This window comes from Heloderma suspectum, chromosome 1 (genome assembly GCF_057233095.1).
Source record: "Heloderma suspectum isolate Gila_16-S chromosome 1, 16-S_ref, whole genome shotgun sequence".
In the NCBI taxonomy this organism is placed as follows: Eukaryota; Metazoa; Chordata; class Lepidosauria; order Squamata; family Helodermatidae; genus Heloderma; species Heloderma suspectum.
Genome location: NC_139458.1, coordinates 150,769,211 through 150,787,450, shown reverse-complemented (window position 1 = coordinate 150,787,450; position 18,240 = coordinate 150,769,211). Strand labels below are relative to the sequence as shown.

The following is an 18,240-nucleotide window of genomic DNA, read 5'->3' as shown; positions in this document are numbered from 1 at the left end:
GAATTGTGCAGTTAGTGGAGAAGCCTTGCAACCCCTTTCTAGCCCATTGGTGTGCTTGATCTCTGTAATGGAGGGGCGAATTAATTACTTCCGATGTGCGCATTTAGGTGACAAGCCTCATTGAGCACAATGGGAATTACTTCTGAGTAGACACACATATGCTTGTGCTGGGAAGGAAACACCCCTCGACCGGGGTCATGGTGAAAGGCACACCCCTGGGCAGGGCTAGCATACCCGAGGTCAATGCGGGGGTTGGGGCACACAGCAACTATACTGGGGAGAACCTGACTTGAGGAAAAAGAATCGGACTATAAGCAGTCTCAGGAAATCTGGTTTTTGCCTGATAAGCTCCAGGGTGGCTGCTGGATGGCCACGACGTCATCTATCCCTAATGACCTCAACACTCAGCTGGCTCGGAGTAAATAGCTGGTGGAGACACCCTGCTGGGTTGTCTTAGTCCAGTACTCTAACCATGACACTATACTGGTTCTTTCTTTCTTTAAGCTGATACCGTACATAGCGGCTCTTGGGAGAAAACAGACAGATTTTCCAGCAATTTGGGGAGTTTTTCCTAGAAAATGTCATCCCCCACACAGGCATTTTCTACATCTTTATTTTCAAACTTTCCCCTGTTGAGGGGGATTTGTCTTCTGGCAAAGTGCACAAATGTGAAGTGAAGGGACAATGCAAATGGTCTTATATTGAAAGGAGGCATACGGATATATCAGTTATAGCAAACATGGTGAATCTACCACACATGGTCCACCAGTCTTGTAAAATTGATTGTTTTCCATTGGATTTTGATCCTTTTAAGAAAATATGGGTAGACTTACAGATGAGGCTTTTTTTGTGCAACCCCACGACCTCATCCACGAACTGTTATGGGAGGTCCAAATGATGTCATCTTCAAACTGTAGCCCTCCCGTGTTCCTTCACCACTTCTTCCATTTTTTTTCTTTCCACAAAAAAAATGGTTAAGAAGAACAGACTGAATAGCTGCACAATGTCTTTTGACTGGTAGCAGTAGGAACCATCCATATGGAAGCACACACAGTACTCAGAAGAACCCTCGAATCTGGAGGTTTGCAAAATTCCTGTGTCCTGCTGGGCTGAAGCCAGCAGGGCGGGAGGAGTGGCAGAGGCGGTCTTTGCCTCCCTGTCCTCCGATCTGGGCATTTCAGATGATTTAGCGAGGGCGCTTCGGAAGGGGAGCGAAGGAGGCTGAAAGAGGCTCAGGAGAAATCATATCTTGGACTCCCGGGTCTCCTCTCCTTGCCCACCAGAACGCCCCCGTTCCGACCTTGGAGAAACAGCTGGCACAATCCCCTCCACAGCAGTTGTGAGTGGTGTGTGTGTTTGGATCTCTGACTCCCCCTTCTGAGGTCGGAGCGCTGTCCCCAAGCTCGGAGGGGGTAATTCGAGCCATCATATGGTACCTCATATGGTAGCCAGTGTAGTGTAGTGGTGAGAGTGACGGACTGGGAGCCGGGAGATCCGGGTTCTAGTCCCCACTTGGCCATGGAAGCTCACTGGGTGACTTTGGGCCAGTCACAGACTCTCAGCCCAACCTACCTCACAGGGTTGTTGTTGTGAGGATACAACGGTGAGGAGGAGGATAATGTAAGCCGCCTTGAGTTCCTTGCGAGAGGGAGAAAGGCGGGGTATAAATGCAATAAATAAATAAATACCTGGGACCTCACCCAAGGACCATAAGATTGCTTTGCCCATCACATAAGTCTAGCAATATGAGTAGGACCCCTGATATATGACAGTCCACAAACATTCTGAGTGAAAGCTATGTTATATTTACTCACTGGTTGAACTTTCACACTCCCTCATATGCTTCTACATGGTACACAGAACATGTATTCATAGAAATAGCCCAATTTTTCTACACGTTTGCATTGATAAAAGAGGCTTGATAAAATGGGCCATGGGGATGTACAAGAATGTTTAGTGAGTGCTGGCAGGATCTGTGTAAAGGCAAGGAAATGTAGTCAAACAGGTCTGGGAAGTACATCTTTAGCCATTTTCTCACCACACACATTTTTGTAACGTGGCAATAGTGCCATTTCTAAACATACACAGTAAGAAGTTAGCTTCTTTTGAACCTTTTTGATATTAGTTCCCTTCACACGTTGTACATGTTATACATGCAAAGGGGCTCCATGAGTAGAAGGGAAGCAAGGCCGTGCTGTTAGTCTTGCCGCTGATGTCGGGTGCCCTCCCATTGGGCCCACCCCTTAGACATCCGTGCATTGAGTGTGGATGTTGGCAAAGGGGTGGCTATACGTGAGCTCAGGTGTCTTTGCTTCATCCAGTCTGGATTTCTGTGCGATCAAGAGTCATGCTTGTGCGGAGCACTGATATGTGAGCACTGAGCAGTTCCACATACACAGCTGTCCCGTTGGAGACATCCATGCTCAACTTGCTGATGTCAAGAGGATTGGGCCTGGTGGGGGACATAACCTGGGGGTGGAGCTAGCAGCATAGCCTTACTCCCCTTCTACATGCGAAGGAGCTTTCATTTTGGGCAAATATGCAGAGGCTACAGGATGTAGTAATGCCAAAAACAGTCTGAAGTTAATGTACTTAGTAGCAGAGGTGTAGTGGAACCAGGATGAAGCCCCGGGATTTTGTATTATTATTAGCAGGGACACTGACATCATCTGCCCCCGCCCCCAACCTCAGAATTCCGTTTCCTCTGAGCTTAGCTGCAACTCTCACAATAGCTGGGGGGGGGGGGAGATGAATTTTCCCCGCAACAATATATTGTTCCCTGTTGTAATGCAAAATATTTGGGGGGGGGGGTGGCTTGGTCTTGAAAAGCAATTAAGACCCATTAGCTTGACAGAAGACCTGCTTCCGGTGGAGAAGAAAACAGCTAGAACTAGTTTGTGAATATGGAGCCACAGAGCTGCCTGAATTTTTGGTCTCTCCTTGAGGGTGTGGCTATGGGGACTGTCATGATGAGCGCCTGCACTTCACCATTTGCCACTACACCGCTGCTTAGCATTGACCAAGGAAGGAGTGGCAATCCCAGGGCTTGAATGCAGGGCAAATCCAATGTTTGTAACCTGGGCCAACAAGCAGTCAGTATAGTTGGGCCTTGTGTTCAAAGGATGGGATCCGTTTATGTCTTCCTGCTGACAGCACTGCTTCCGTCCACAAAATGGGGAAGGGGGAGATTCTCCCTCTCCCCTGTGGCCCCCCTCCCATTCTCAAAATCTGCCCCCGAGCAGATGAAGAGCATGAGTCTGCAAGGAGCAGCAGAGGAGGAGAAAGCCCTGTTGCACAAGCAGATATCTGCTCAGGCAGTGTTGGAGTTCACCCTGGGTGTATCCTTCAGCGTTAAATCTGATGATAACCTAACAGATATTTAAATATCTGGTTAAATCAAAAGATCAGAAACATAGTATGTTCACTGCTCTGAGGAATATTCAGACTAAAGCTTCTTGCAATCTTAAGTACAGGGAGCTGGAAGTAAATCCCACTTAACTTCAGCTGGAATTATTTTAGTGTAAAGATGATTAGGATAGGCCACCAGAGAAAATATACATGCCTTAGTTTTGCCTTCCTTCAGCAATGGGCTTAAATGAATGACTAACATTATGCTCACCCTGCATCTTTGAGCAGCGAGAAGTTCCAGGTCACAACGATTATGTATGTATGTATGTATGTTATACCCCACCTGTCTACCAAAAATGGCACTCAAGGTCGCTTACAATCACTAATAAAACTTGATAAAAACAATAAGCGAATACATTAAAACACAATTTAAAACACCACCACAACAGAGTAAAAACAGCATCCAGCTCAACAGACCTGCTTACACACCAAAGGCCTGCTTGAATAAAGCCATCTTTGTCTCCTGGAAGAAGGATAGCAGAGAGGGACCTAACCTGGCTTCCCTTGGCAGGTAGTTCCACAGCCAAGGAGCAGCCACCGAAAAGGCCCTCTCTCGCATTGCCACTAAATGCGCCTCTGAAGGTAGTGGTCTCAAAACAAGGGCCTCTCCAGAAGGTTTAAGAAGTGGGCAGGTTTGTATGGGAGAAGGTGGTCTTTCAAGTAACCTGGTCCCAAGCCGTATAGGGCTTTATTGGTCATAACCAGCACTTTGAATTTTGCCCAGAAACAGACCAGTAGCCAGTGAGGTTTTTGTAACAAGGGAGTCACGTGCTCCCTGTAACCAGCCCTGTTTGTAATATTTGACTCTATTTATTAGGGATGGACAAACCTGTCCATTTTGCTTTCTCCCACACGCAGATTTTTAACATCTCAAGTTCTTTCCATCCTGTTCATGAATGCCAATGGCAGTGCTAGCTGGGGATGATTGGAATGGAAGGACAACAGTTTTGGGAAGGCTGGTATTGAGTATGCAAGCAATCTTCAAAAATAACACTAAAATGGCCAAGCAGTTGCAGTGCTTCAAAATGGTAGAGGGAATGTTTCCTGATTTTGGTGCTCAGTTCCTTATTTCTCCAGCCTTGAGTTAACATTCTTCATTTACAATGTTTGCCACCATGAGTTGTCTTGTCACACAGCCTAGATGTCTTTGTGATTGTGCCTCGTTTCTAGAATGTGAGGTCTACTGTAAAGATAATAACTTAAGAACAAACAGATGGGACACACGCACAGGCAGTGTGGTGCCTGGTATTGCTTTGCTGCTTACACATAAAGCACAACGGTCCCGCTGAGGATGGCAGCCACTTACCCAATCAATAGAGAAAGTCAAGTGTTCTTCTTCTTGTGGATTAAGGAACATGGGGTGAAAATTTAACAATCATTTGTGGAAGTTGGCAGCATGGAATCCAGGACAGAAAAATGATGAGTTAATGCTAAAAACCCGATTCTTGGATTTAAACTGGTTTATTTCAATCAAAGCCAAGGGGACTAAACCAGCTTAAATCCAAGCTATCCGTTTTAACTGTTTGGATCTGTACTATAGGTTTTTTAGAATTTCTTGCCACATAATGCTGTTGTATAAGAGCTGAATAGCATAATCAAGAAGAATCACCTGGTTTGATTCTCCTTAGCCTAGAGGACATCAGACTGCATGGGATGGTATTCAAGAGGGCAATCCTATGGCCCCTAGAGAGCATCTGAAGGGCTATAGGATATTTCAGATTCCTGGATCCGAGGTCGGAGACAGCACTCTGGACCCAGGACTCTGAGCTCTCCCCTCTCCCTCCCCCTCCCAGCTGGTGCAGAGAGAACTGCGCTGGCTGCCTCTATGAGGTCGCAAACGTGACCTCAGGGGGAAGGGGAAAAGGGGGGCTGGTGGGCGGGGAGGGAAGGAGACTGGGGAGGCCGCCTTATGCCATATCCAGAGGCTGCCCCAGCCTCCTTCCCTCCTCCTCCCTGATGCATCAGCTAGAAGGGCAAAAACTCCCATCTAGCTAAAATGCAGAGTGGGGGGAGCATGGAGGTAAAGATCACCTCTGTGCTGCTCGCGCTCTGTGTAGGATTCCCATCAGGCTCCAAGTTTGGAAGCTGATGGGAATTGCAATAGGATTGTGCCCTAAACGTTCTCTGATAGCAAATGCTTCCTGAACATGTAAAGCTACCATGACAGAAGGATTTAGTTTAGCCCCCATGATATGCCAGTTTTCTATATGCCCACTTTTATAGAGAGAGCATTCTGAAATGTTATCCCCCACCCAAGAACTGGGTTAGCATGACATGACAACCCATCATGGGTAAATAGCCATGGTGGGTTGTCGTGTCATATGAACCCAGACTGCTTCCAACAGGGTGGCTTATTTTTGGACAACAAGCCACCCTGATAACCAATGGCTTATTCCAAGGGTTGTGCTACCCACAGTGGGTTGGTGTGTTGTCTGAGCCCAGCAGAGCCAACCCAATGTGGTTTGTGGCAATTGGGCACAGAGCTGCTTGGCAAGAGTGGCAAAACCCCTGCTGCTCGTCCTGCTCGCGCCTTCCTATGCTGCCCCAAGCCTCCCTCGCCAGTGATTGCTTCCCCAAGGAGGCCCAAATGGCACTTTGGAGGGGCTGTCATTTGTTTGCCAACCCCTTAAAAAAAATCGCCCCTGAAATTTGTGCAAATCGGAGATAGATAGATTGATAGATAGATAGATATATTTGGCCCCAGAAATTTGCACAAACGGGATCATTTTTTTTTTTGGTCAGTCTTTCAGTGGTGTGCAAGCGCACACTTACAGCTGTCCAATATGTATAGCCTTGCCTTGACAATGTCCTTGTATGTTTCCGCTGTCAAAGGGAAGTGCAGTAGGAGACATGCAAGGAAATTGACAAGGCAAGACTGTGTAGAGACTAATTTGTGCAAGGTTGGCAGTTCCAGGTTGGAAAAGGGGGAACGCTTGGGAGAAGTAGGTGCACCAAAAGGGGGGCACAATTTCACCCTCTTAGCAAGGTGGTCCTCTGGGTTTTAAGTGTTGAACTGACACTAGTCAGTGTTCTGTTTCCATTCAACACTTCCCCAAGTCTCCAGCTACTGGAGTAAGGGCAGATCTTGGCTCTCCGTGCTTGTCATGGCTCCCATTCAGAGCAGTTACTGCCACAGTTACTGCAAATGGGCGCTGCAAAAAGTGGGGTGTGGGGAGCCTAGATCTCCCCTTTTTCAGGTAGTTGGAGACTCAAGGAAATGTTGAATGGAAGTAGGATACTGGCCCATGCCAGTTCAACATTAAAACCCTGACGATCACCATGCCAAGGGGGAGATATTGTCCCCACTCACTTTTGGTGCACCTACTTCTCCCGATCCCTGTCCGTGGTGTGCAAAGCAGCCTCTGTGCAGTCTCTCCGTGTCAATTTTTGTATGTTTCCTTGCTCCCTTTGATGGCTGAAACATACAAGGACATTGACAAGGCAAGGCTATACATATTGGGCAGCTGTAAGTGCACACTTGCACACCTCCAAAAGACCATAATATTAATATTAATAATTTAAAATAGTGTGCAAATTTGGGGGGCAAAAAAAAAAGCCGGGGAATGAAAATGGGTTGCGATCAGAGCAGGGAGGGGGGACAGGACAGGCAGAAGAGATGGGTTCTGCTGCACAGGACACCGGGATACTGGGCGGAGGACTGAGGGAGAAGGAGAGGGAGAACAACCCACAGAGAGCCTGATTGTCCGTCGGGCACACCATAGGTTGTTCCGTGAACAACGTACACTGCGTAGCTTATCCTGGTTTCCATTCCATTCCATTATTCTGGTGGGTTGTCATGTCATGCAAATGCAGCCAATATCTGAAGTGGTACAGTCCAGCATGAGGGCACGACATGGATCTGCTGATCACGTAGCATGGCAGTTAAACTCCCAAGTCTGTAAAACTTCTATCGGTGATTTTCCTTGCCCCTGGAGCCCTGCTGCAGCTGGAAGGGAATGTTAATAGCAGAATTATTTGCTCCCAGAGGATTTATGAAGGGAGTGTAGCAACAGTTCTGTAGAACTAGCTGATCATAACTGTATGTGTTTATTTTTCCAGAAATTGCATTTTGATGGTGGGAATTTTTATTGCTTCTTTTGGTTTACTTAGTTCTATAACCCGGAATCAGGCTGATGTAATACATTTGCAGAGTTAACAAATGAAATACATTCACAGTTCCTAAAAGTAACCACACCTGTCTTGTAAGCTTTTCTGCAATTAGTCTGTGGACATTGGTAATTTTTTTTAAATAATATTACAATATATCACACAGTTTTAGAAATGTGAGCCCCTGATTTCTCTTTGTTACAATAAGAATAAAGGCATGAAACCTCAAAGAAGAGCCATGTCAATTATTGCATGGTCAAGTTGAACCAAACCAAATCTATTGGTCAGTGGGAATGGAAACCAGAATCTAATGAGGGCTAATTTTTATTAGCATACTGATCACGTGATCAAGGTAACTATCATATAGTCTGTTGTGTTGCATCCTGTTCCTTATGTGAAAAGTGAGGGCCAAACTAGATGTGACGCTTTAATCCTTTGCCCCGTCATGGTCCCAGTCAGAAATGGTTCTCTTTGCTCCTGCTATCTGCAATGGGGGGAAAGCTGCCATTGCAAATAGATGTGAGGGAGTCCAATTCCGATTGAGACTGTGATGGGGGAAAGGGTTAAAGTCCTCTCCATCCCCATGCCATGGTCTAGATTCAGCTTCCTCACCCACTCCCACCTGCCATCAAGCAAAGCCAAACAATATGGATAATGGCACATCAAGTTTGGCCCCAACGTTGGCCCACAAAACTCTACATTTCCTTTCCTTAACTTGATTTTTAATTCTCTTTTCTCTTTACCCTTTTTGTTCTAGCAGTATCTTCTACCATTTCGCCCAGTGCCTTTTGCTGTTGGGAGGTAGGCAAAGTAGCATTATTATCTTTATATTGTAGTTTTAATCTTTTATATTACATTTTGTCCTATGTATTTTATGGTTTTAATTGTTGTGAACTGCTTTGGCTATTGGGTGGTATAAAAATATAATTGATAGATAGATAGATAGATAGATAGATAGATAGATAGATAGCACCAACTTTTAAAAATGGATTGACAGAAACCAGGAAATTACAGGCCTAGCTTCTGTCCTAGGTTCTTTGGTACAAATAATTAAACCCAGAACTATTAAACATATAAAAGAACAAGTCTTATTGACGGGAAGAAAGAGACCATTTTATGGATTATGAGGAAAGGGATTGAGAATAAAATGGGCCTTATAAAAATGCCCTTAGGTGAATGTATGGTATGGCGGCATTTGAAATACTGTGTACCGCTCTCAGCATCTCAATAAGGAATTTGTAGAGCTGGAAAAGTTATAGAAAAAGTCAATCAAAATGATTATAGGGTTGGAACAGCTTTGCTATGAAGAAAAGCAGTTCAGGATTTTTCGTTTACAAAAGAGATGGATATAAAATCATGAATGGCATGGAGAAAAAGGATAGACGTATTTTCTGCCTCTCATACCATTAGCCCCAAATGACTGACTTACTTACACACACACATACACACACACACACAGAGACATCTGTGTACATGGCACTTTACAAAGACCAGGTATGGCAGGTCCCTGCCCCTTGGGGTTTACAATATAAATTAGACACAGAGAAACAAGAGAGAAATGGAGGCGTGGATAGGCAGAGGAAGAATATGTGACTATTTCAATTACACTTACTTTGGCTTAATTATAATAAGGTTTGGGTAATAGGTTCACTGAGAACAAATTACTTGAGAGACCAAGAAAGGAAAAGATTATGGACCGTGACTGCTATCTGAATAAAGGAGCAGCAACTCTAGAGGGAACAGGAGAAGGGAAGCAGGGTGGCGGCAAGGTGGAAACAACTAAAAGAAATGAGATTTGGAGGCAGGTGCCCTTATGGGTGCTTTCAGGTAGTACTTTTATCCCACTCATTCACAAAATTTTAGCGAGGGTGGGGTGCAGGTGACATCTACTTGTAATCATCCTGTGCTTTTCCGCTGCTTCTTTCATCATTTTTCTTATTGTGGAAAATCTGTTAAGAAAAGACAGAATAGCTGCACGATGCCTTCTGATTAGCAGCGCTAGGAGCCCTCCATCTGGAAGCACCCGGTGTTCGAAGCAGGCATCTCAGGCAATATTAAGAAGTCAAGCATTCAAAACACACACGAGCTCTTCAGAGGTCTGTCAGTAGGCATGATATCTAAATGGAAACTCCACTTCCATTTATCATATAGCTGACAACTGAGTACCGCCACAAACAACATTTGAAGGGGACAAAATACAACAATGATTGTCAAAGGTACCTAGCTGTGGATCATGGAAGCTCCAGGTTTAGTGGCTGTGTATCTTAGTCTGGATGCCAGCTGAAGAACAAACAATGGGGGGGGGGGCAGTTTTCTTCATTCCCTGCCTGTAGGCTTCCTGAAAACATCTGGCTGGCCACTCGATGGACCCTTTGTCTGATCCAGCAGGGCACTTCTTACTATTTTTATGTTCTTTGGTGCTGGATGATAAGCTCTTCCCCAGAGAAGCTTGCGCTACATGAAGCAGCCCCCTTCTATATGGGCAGACCTGCCATGTCACTTCTTACTGTGTAGGCTTTGTTTCAGTTTGGGGGTCAGAATAAAGATAATTTTATTATGAGTATTGTAACCATGAAAGGGCTACATTGAAGGAAGGCTGTATTTTTGGCTAATAACACACAATGAAATATACTGTCAGGATTCCTTTTACCCACACTGAACTTCAAACCCTGAATCAAACACAGACAAGAGGCTTCAATCTACAGCTTTTAATCCATTACCACAAAGAGTCATACAGATGCAAATTCTCAGTGACTCTCAGTCTGCAAGGAAATGCCTTCAGGGGTTCAAAAGGTAGCTATGGAAGTTGTCCACTGTTTGAAAGAAAGGTGGGCTCACTAGCCTAACTTAAGGGGTGGGGGGAGGTCTCTCTCTCTCTCTCTCTCTCTCTCTCTCTCTCGTGAGGCTTCTAAGTGCTGCTGTTCACGCAGGGCCAATCGGTTAGACCTTGTAAGTTTCACCCCAGCCATCTCCCTCTTGGCTCTGCGTCTGCGCCTTGCATCTGTTAATTCAGACTCCCCAAATCCTGCCTCTCCCTGTTCACTGTCTCTCACGGGGTGTGTGTGTGTGTGTGTGTGTGTGTGTGTGTGAAGAGGGACCCACCTCCTCCAGCTGGACCTTTGAAACCTGAGGAGCCTGCCCAGCCATGTCTGGACTAGCCTGGGAACATACCTCCCCCCTGTCTGGCGGTTCTTCAGAATCTGAACTACTCTTCCACTCCCTGTGCTCCTGATATCTACAGCTTTTTATGTAACTCCTTGGAGAGTCTTTTCTCCCCTTCACTACCTTGGGCATGTTTCATCTCTGGAGGCAGGAGAGATGTTCACAGTAATAAGAAGAATATGGATCCAAAAAGTCAGTGGGCATTATATGTAAGCAAACATGGAATGCAAGCTGACAGGAAACTCTTGTTTGAGCACCAGTGTTTCTCTTGGGGGTGCATGTCAAGCTCAGGTTGTACATTTGACTTATCAGATGCACCACTAATGCTAGTCTCTTTATAATCCTCTCAGGTGTGTGCTGCAGAAGTGGATCTAACATTTATCAGCCGACATTTCAAACCACCTGTATTCTTTATCACTCCATGGAATTCACACGGTTACAGCAAAGTCTTCTTTTTCCTCACCTTTTTGCTTTCCTTTTAAGGGTTGGATCGAAACTTGACAGGAGCAGAACTCCACTACTGGATAATCCCATGGGTGGAAGGGGGTTGTTTTACTTGATTCTCCACTCCCCCTGCAGCCCTCTATGCGCCCTACAAATATTTTATGGGTGGTAGGGGAACCCTCCAGGACAGAGCAGGAGGTAATGCTGGGGGATGCATGGGGGAAATCCATTCAAATCACCTCCACCCTTCCCTCAGCATGAACTTTCACTGAATTTTCTACACAAGGCATTTATTATGTGCTCATTAGTCCCTACACATGATTGTTTATGGATTCTTTAGACAACATCGTGACCCTCCAGCTTCATTTGTGTCTAAGCAGCACTTTCGGCAAGTTTTTTTTAGAGCAGGAAAAATGCATTTAATTGTGAAAGCAAAACAAAATGTTCCTCTTGTGTATTTGCACTATTCTGCTAAACCACAGTGCCACCTATAGGATATGTAGGAGAAAAGCGGGAAAGGAAATGATCCTCATGTAGTGCTTGGAAATAAATTTTGTAACAAAATTGAAAGTAGATACAGCTGATTAATAGCCTCATGTACAAAAGCTCTTCTGCAAATGGAAGGAGCCCTCCTATTTATGAGAGGGCAAGTCTGCATCCAGCTCTAAGAATCTTCTGGTACTTTTATCAGATGAAATAGTTACAACATGATGAGGACAACAACTACTGGATAAACTGGATGTCCTCAAAGAACTACTCTCTTTTACCTCATGGTCAACATCCCCAAAAGCATCCACATCAATTTCGAGTGTGTGGTAGCTTCCAATTTATCATTTGAAAAATATATAAATAACAAAAAGGATTTCAGAACAGTGTACTATATATATATATATATATATATATATATAGTGTGTGTGTGTATGTGTATGCACTTTGCAAATGAAAAGTATGCCAATTAATTCTGTGAATTGCAGAATTGCTAATTCTGCTAAATAGGATGTGGAGAAGCAAGGGAGAGTCACAGTCCCAGTTCAAGGAATCCAATCCTCCAGTAAATAAGAGATCACATCAAGTAATTAATATTCTATGTATTCTAAGTACATTTCCTAAGAGTAACTTAGCCCTTTTTTACTCATGTAAAAAAACAGTAGATATCCTAATGCTTTCACACATTGACTGTTCAGAATAAACAGTTCAGTTGTCACTTGCATTTGATACTTCTTGACCTGTATCTTTTTAAAATAAAAAATCAGTGCTCATCCAGCAGAAGATCGTCTACAGAGAGCTTAAAGACCATGCATTTTCGAATGCACATTTTGATTGCTTCTTGAGGCAGAAGTTTAAAACAGAGCCATGAAATCCACTGTACAGAGCTGAAAGTCCAAAAGAAAAATGATGGTTGGACTGTCTAGTCGAGCTATTTCCTGTGAGGAAAAACCATCTACCTATCATCCCCTCACAGATCAACATATAGAATCCAGCCCACAGGGATGCCAGCACTAACAGAGAGAAGACACACTGCAGAAAGTTTAATAGAGCCTTGTAAAGACATCAAAACTGGGTGTATACATAGGGCTTCTCCACATCAGTTTTTTTTTATCCCACAACTTTACCAGGGCTTCTACTTCCGTATTCTTTGCGGGATTAAGATGGGCTCCTTCACACACATTTCCTGGGTTTTAGGAGTAGGATGGACTTTATCTGCAAGTTCTATATGTTTCATTATACAGCCACTAGATGGTGCTATTGTTATAGCGCCACGTCCTCTTTACACTGACAAATTCAAAAACTTTCTTTTTATTAGCTAGTTATTTCAGTTTCAAATAAAGCCATGGAAATGGTCAGAAAGCACAGGAGAGGTGCTGGAGGTTGATGATGTCATGTAAAAGACCTGCAAACTTTGGTGAGTAACCAATCTCAATTGCAGGATAAAAGCCCTGTGTGGAGAAGCCTTTATGTCAGGAGCGCCCTAGCAGCCTCTTTCAGTCTACTCCAATAGCCAACTCAAGACACAGACAAAAGGATTCTTTTCAAGGCTTTAATCCTTTTACAACTTAATGACTCTTTCAGATGCTAATCACCAGTGACTAAACAATGAACAGCAGAGTAGCTTATGCTCAGGGTTAGGCAGTTTGTCCCCATTTGAAGGAGAATCACTTGCAGACCCTGAACTTATGGGCTAGGGAGAGATCCTCCCTCTTTCCCTTGGGTTCACGGGACGCGACCATTGCTTGAGCACCAAATGGGCGCTACGCCTCCTTTCCGCACCCTCCATCGCTCGTCGCTCCCTGCGTCTGCGTTGAGTGTCTAGCAAGCCCCCTCCCACACTCTCTTACTGCCAGGGTCACTATCTATCTCAGGAATGCTGGCAGGAGGAATCTCTGCCAGCTGCTGTGCCTGTGAGGGATGAGCTGGCTCCTCTCCCACGGATTGCTGATCCTCCTCAGAATCAGAACTGCTCTGGGGTTCTATGGGCTCAGTTTCCACCCTGACACTTTAGAGGACACCCCAGTCAGTAAACTAGACAAGACCTTTACTGTCTTTCTGAAACAAGAATAGAACAGCAACAGGAAACTCCTGACTCCACCCAGATATAACTAAGTCCAGTGCCATCTAGCGACTAACCCTTATAATGACACCATTCACACACTGGGACACAAAAAACAGCACAGCTAATGCTATGTAATAAGTCCCCTTCCCGACCTCAACAAGGCTCCAAGGCTGCTTTGTGACCTCGAAAAGCAGGTGTCACAGTTCTTTCCACAGCAGCTGTGAGGGGGTGGAGGCAGGGTTCAGATTTTGTAGTCCCCCTCCCAACATTGTAGAAGTGCCCTGGCTTTGGGAGGGAGAATCCGAGAAAGCCTGTGGACCCTGTGATGCTCTCCTGAGATTGCTCTGTTAAAGACTCATTGACTGGTATCCATCTCAACAAATCTTTAAAATACAAATAAAATCGAAAGTGCTTAATATTGTACTTCAATAAGGCTACCAAGATTTATTGTTCTGCACATCCTAAAGTTGTTATTTTGGCCCTGAAATTAAATTCAAAACAAGTGTGGAGGTTCCTCTCCAGGAGAAACATCTGAGCAATTTTGATGGATTGCTTATTTTAATTAAAAACCTGCACACAGGCACTAAGCTCCAAGTCAGAGTAGGGAAGGAGGGTGAGCTGACAGACCTTCAACCATCAATAATATATTTTATACTAGATATATTATCTATTTTAAAATAAAAAATATAAAGAAAAGCAAGAAAAAATAAAAGATGAAAGAGAGTAAACCAATATAAATATAATAATTTATCTTCTGAATTAGCCTGGATCTGAATTAGCCTGGAGACAAATCTTATTTTCCAGTAGCTGTTGGCTCACGGAAACTGAATATACTGCTATACGCAGATGATATGGTCCTTGTATCCCAGGCCCAAGTTGGTATGAGGAGATTGCTGAAAGTGTTTGGGGAAGTATGTATGCACTAAAGAACAGCTAAGTGTGAATTATGCAAGGACCCAAATTATGGTGTTTGGCAACCGTGCAGTTAAACATAAATGGATCTTAGACGGTCATCCCTTGGAACAGTCTAACAGATTTAACTATCTGGGAATTTGTCTTGCTCACAATGGCCTGTGGAATAGCCACTGGCAGGCTACCACACTCAAGGCCCAATGCTGAACACAGTCAGTTCTAAAATTTGTTAGAGTGAAGGGTTGGAGTCTTGTGAAACTGGCTTCAAGAGATTTTGCTACTAAAGTTATCCCTCAGATGATATACGTGGAGGAAATTTGGGGCGTACTGGAGCCAAATTTGCTTGAATCAGTATAGAATAGATTCATCCGCATGCTACTGGGTCTTCCGCCAGGAACAGCAGCAGCATATTTGTGGGCAGAAGCTGGTGTGATGCCAAAACTGTATTTTATTTTGAGGGCCATTCTTTATTATTTTTTAAAACTAAAAAACACAGCAAATGAACCAGTTAAATTGTGTACAACAGAGCAGTTACACATAACCTCTCAAAATAACTGGTTAACTAATAGCAGATTACTTCTGAGGAAATATGGACTTGATTCAGATATCCTTTTGCTGCTGGATTTTACTCCAGCCGACGCAATGTTTTAGCCTGGCTTCAAGACTCGTTCTCAGCAAAGGATATGGATGCTATTAGCTCATCCAGATTTTCTAACACCTTCCCCAGTTTAAAACAGTGCCACAGAGAAGAGAAATACTTGTCTGAATTAAAACTATCTTCTCTTCATAGAGCATGTACAGCTTTGCGCTGCCAGATAATGAAATCAAATTTTTTTGGAAGGGAGATTCTAGAGAACAGCGCCTGTGCATTTGAATCAGCCAACAAGTAGAGGACACCATACATTATATGTTGTATTGTAAATTGTATGATGGACCCAGGCAAAATATTTGCGGAATCTTGTAGCAAAGACCCCGACACTCAGTGATATGGATAAGATTAAACACCTATTGTCTAGCCCAGAGAGGTTTATAATGTTTAATACAGCTAAATTTGCCATGAAGCCTGCCCAGTTTAGACAAGCTTACTTGGCTTACCTCGAGACTTAAGATTTTGTATGTTTTATTCTCTGTACATGATAGGCTTAGTTTTGTGTATGTTTTATTTTTAGAAGTGTGTACACTTGGCTACCCCTTCATGGATCACTGCATTGTTGTGGCGACAGGGCTTGCGTAACTCAGTGAAGCCATAAGCTATGCCGTGCAGGGCCACCCAAGACGGACAGGTTATGGTGGAGAGTTCTGACAAAATGCGGTCCACTGGAGAAGGAAATGGCAACCCGCTCTAGTATTCTTGCCAAGAAAACCACATGGAACGTGTCACAAGGCTAAAAGATATGACGCCGGAAGATGAGCCCCTCAGGTCGGAAGGTGTCCAGTATACTACTGGGGAAGAGTAGAGGGAATTTCCAAGTAGCGCCAGAAAGAGTAAAGTGGCTGGGCCAAAGCCGAAAGGACGCTCAGCTGTGGATGTGTCTGGTGGTGAAAAGAAAGTCCGATGCTGTAAAGAACAATATTGTTTAGGAATCTGGAATGTAAGATCAATGAATCAAGGTAAGCTGGAGGTGGTCAAACATGAGATGGCAAGACTGAACATTGATATCTTGGGAATCAGCGAACTAAAGTGGACAAACATGGGCGAATTTAATTCAGGTGACCATCATATCTACTATTGTGGGCAAGAATCCCTTAGAAGAAATGGAGTAGCACTCATAGTCAACAAAAGGGTGGGAAAAGCAGTACTGGGGTACAATCTCAAAAACGATAGAATGATCACAGTACGAATCCAAGGCAAACCATTCAACATCACAGTAATTCACGTCTATGCCCCAACCACTGAGGCCGAAGAAGCTGAGGTTGATCGGTTCTATGAAGACCTACAACACCTTCTAGAACTAACACCAAAAAAAGATGTCCTCTTCATCATAGGGGATTGGAATGCTAAAGTAGGAAGTCAAGAAATCAGCGGGATAACAGGCAAGCATGGCCTTGGTGTACAAAATGAAGCAGGACAAAGGCTAATAAGAGTTTTGCCAAGTGAACACGCTGATCATAGCAAACACACTTTTCCAACAGCACAAGAGGCTACTCTACACATGGACATCACCAGATGGTCAATATCGAAATCAGATTGATTATGACCTTTGCAGCCAAAGATGGAGAAGCTCTATACAGTCAGTAAAAACAAGACCTGGAACTGACTGTGGCTCAGATCGTAAGCTGCTTCTTGCAAAATTTTGGCTTAAATTGAAGAACGTGGGGAAAACCACTAAACCATTCAGGTATGACCTAAATCATATCCCTTATGAATATACAGTGGAAGTGACGACTAGATTTAAGGGATCAGACCAGATAGACAGAGTGCCTGAGGAACTATGGACGGAGGTCCGTAACATTGTTCAGGAGGCAGCAACTCAATCCATCCCCAAGAAAAAGAAATGCAAGAAAGCAAAGTGGCTGTCTGAGGAGGCTTTACAAGTAGCTGAGGAAAGAAGGGAAGCGAAAAGCAAGAGAGAAAGGGGAAGATATATCCAACTGAATGCAGAGTTCCAGAGAATAGCAAGGAGAGACAAGAAGGCCTTCTTAAATGGACAATGCAAAGAAATCGAGGAAAACAACAGAATGGGAAAGACTAGAGATCTCTTCAAGAAAATCGGAGATCTCAAGGGAACGTTTTGTGCAAGGACGGGCATGATAAAGGACAAAGAAGGCAGGGACCTAACAGAAGCAGATGACATTAAGAAGAGGTGGAAAGAATACACAGAAGAACTATACAGGAAAGATCTGAATGTCCCTGATAGCCATGATAGTGCGGTCACTGAACTTGAGCCGGACATCCTAGAGACTGAAGTCAAGTGGGCCTTAGGAAGCATTACTAACAACAAAGCTAGCGGAGATGACAGTATTCCAGCTGAGCGATTTAAGATCCTAAAAGATGATGCTGTTAAAGTGCTGCACTCAATATGCCAACAAATTTGGAACACTCAACAGTGGCCACAAGACTGGAAAAGGTCAGTTTACATTCCACTTCCAAAGAAGGGCAATGCCAAAGAGTGTTCAAACTACCGTACAATTGCGCTCATTTCACATGCCAGCAAGGTTATGTCAAAATCCTACAAGCTAGGCTTCAGCAGCATGTGAACCGAGAACTACCAGAAGTACAAGCTGGGTTCTAAAGAGGCAGGGGAACTAGAGATCAAATTGCCAACATTCGCTGGATCATGGAGAAAGCAAGAGAATTCCAGAAAAACGTCTATTTCTGCTTCATTGACTACGCTAAAGCCTTTGATTGTGTGGATCACAACAAACTCTGGCATATTCTTAAAGAGATGGGAGTACCAGACCACCTTACCTGTCTCCTGAGAAACCTGTATGAGGGACAAGAAGCAACAGTAAGAACCGGACACGGAACAACCGAGTGGTTCAAAATTGGGAAAGAAGTACGACAAGGCTGCATAATGTCGCCCTGCTTATTTAATTTATATGCAGAGTACATCATGAGAAACGCCGGGTTGGATGAATCACAGGTCGGAATTAAGATTGCTGGGAGAATTATCAACAACCCCAGATACACAGATGATACCACCCTAATGGCAGAA

General features: G+C 44.1%; 1 protein-coding gene across 2 annotated transcripts in view; it reads right to left on the bottom strand.

Moving 5' to 3' along the window:
* Positions 1-18,240, bottom strand: part of TMEM177 (transmembrane protein 177) — a 78,798-nt gene that overhangs the window by 42,666 nt on the left and 17,892 nt on the right. The window lies entirely within an intron of this gene.